Here is a 2,424-nt window from a genome sequence, read left to right on the forward strand (position 1 = left end):
CCGAGGATACCCAGAGCAACAATATCTACCCATGCCAAGCAGATATTTACACTGAAAAGTAACATGCAAAATACAAATTAATTGGTATTTATAGTTTAAAAATTCTGAAAAGGACTTCTAAACCTGTGGTTAAAACAATTCTTAGTAAATATAGCTTTCCTATACTCAAGTGGAAGCAAAAGCTTGATTGAACTACTTTAAGCAAGGTTATAATCCTTTCATTATCTAACCACGTTACAAATCCTTGTGACATATTAGAAAAACAAAAGCTGAAAGTATTAAATACACACTGAGAGCCTAGTATGAGACATCCAAGAATCACAGGTTTTATCCTGCCACACAGTGCTTCAGTTCATTCGCCATTTACCTTCCAGCTTCTAGAGCTGGTGAGAACCCCCCCAGACAGAAAAAAAGACCATTCATGAATGAGACTAAGCCCCAACTACCCCTTCTACTCAACAGTTTCATAGCTATCTGCCAGGCAGAGGGACACTAGAATGACACATACAGCTTCTGCCAAAAGCACGATGATGTGATTAGGCTATGCCTCCCCCAATACAATGCCTTACTGTTCTGTGGTATCCTTACCTCTAGCAGTAGGTTTTGCTTCTCCAGATCACAGGAAGAAGCAAAAAATCCACCAAAAGTTTTATCAAACTTTTACAAAACGCCACCCTACTACTGCAAAATGGTAAACTGTTTTTGCTTTGAGAGTTGCCCTAGCACTCCAAATACCTACAGTTAATATTAACAAAAGCATGCAGTCTTGTAATTTAAGCTAGCTAAGTTGAAGGCAATGTGATACAGTTACAATATGCAACTCATAACGTGAGCACTATGACTTAGTTTCCTGAAGGACGACCCTATCATCTATACAAAGAATTTATTTCAAAGCTGTACATTTTTTAAATTACATGAGTTAAGTAATCTCAGTATTTTTAAGCTTCTTAAAACAGCAGAGCTACACACAAAATAGCGTGCCCGACTGTGTTAATTTTTGTGAACTAAGATGACAAACGGGAATTAAGACCTGCAGGCTCTGCTACTTGGGTACCTTTGTCAAGCTCCAGCAAGAAACATGGGGCTTGTCTTTAAGCTTAATGTTTAACTGCCCTCAGGTAAGAGGAGTAATTGAAGCTGCACTACATCCGCAGTTTAAGAAATTAACCTGTATTTGTGAATGCACAGCCCTCCCTTCAACCATTAGTTGTAGAAGTTCATGAGCTGAACAGATATTCTCTATGTAAATAGAAGTCATGTCATACTATTCATTTATGATGCTCATTCCCAGGCATCCACCATCACTCTGAAGATCTTTGGTCTGAACCAGTATGACTACTAGTCTTTAATCAAACATGCATGGTCTCAGATGTGTGGCAGGCTTAAGTAACCAAGATCACATTAACTATGTCCCATTAGATCTTCTCTGGAGTTAAGAAAGCCAGAGGAAACCGAGTAACACCAAAACCTTCTCTGTAGCTGGCAGGTTTCTGAAGTACATCATGTCTTTTTCAATTACATTTGCAACCTTGTGCTCCCTACAGGTGCAAGTCTCTTAACCATCATATAGCAACACAGAGATTACAGAAGACATAGCTTTTTTTTAAAAACAGTTTATACTCTTCCATTCTTTACCAATTGCGATCAACTACAGAGTATTTCAGTCATACTAAGGGATGTAATATAACACTTCCATTGAAAACCTGCTTCTTGTAGAACCACAACCATGGAAACAACAGTCCCAAAAAGAAGAGTCAACTGCTCAGAACTACTACCAGAAAACAGGCCTTGTCACCCCAAGATTTTTATGACCATGAGTTGTCAATAAGCCAAATAGACTTTTTGCCAAGTAACAGTCATCAAGAGTAAGATGCTGGGTGGTGGGGGGGAACACCTGAGGTTTTCTTCATTTGAGGGTTTTGAGCTTCAGCACAAGATTCACAAACTGTTCATGCTCGGTACACAGCCTCTCAATACACTGATGAAAGGAACTGAAAGGTCTTCTCTTCAAAATCTTAATCCTGTTACTAGTTAGATACACAACTGCAGATGAGAATCCCACCCATAAACAAGTATCTTACCCAAAGAGAAAAGCTTTATCAGCCTATCTACAAAGCTGTTGGAGAAAAACACTTCTAGTTTACTAAAAGAGCTCAATTTTACTTACAATACAAAAATCTGGGCTGGTATTCCAACAATAGAAAATATGATTATGCACATATCTTGGTCTTCCACAGTAAAGTCATAATTCAGACCCAAAAGTTTAAGCCTGATGAATAATCTTAAGAACGCAGGCAATACAAAAGCAAGAGGACTGTATATCTGTATCCTCTCCAATAGAAAACTAATTCTATTCAAAAGTCAAGTCATCTATGCCTGCCAACAGAACAAATATTTTATATTCTAAGTGCAGCTTTACCCATC

This window comes from Cariama cristata, unplaced genomic scaffold (genome assembly GCF_000690535.1).
Source record: "Cariama cristata isolate BGI_N322 unplaced genomic scaffold, ASM69053v1 scaffold3281, whole genome shotgun sequence".
Lineage (NCBI taxonomy): Eukaryota > Metazoa > Chordata > Aves > Cariamiformes > Cariamidae > Cariama > Cariama cristata.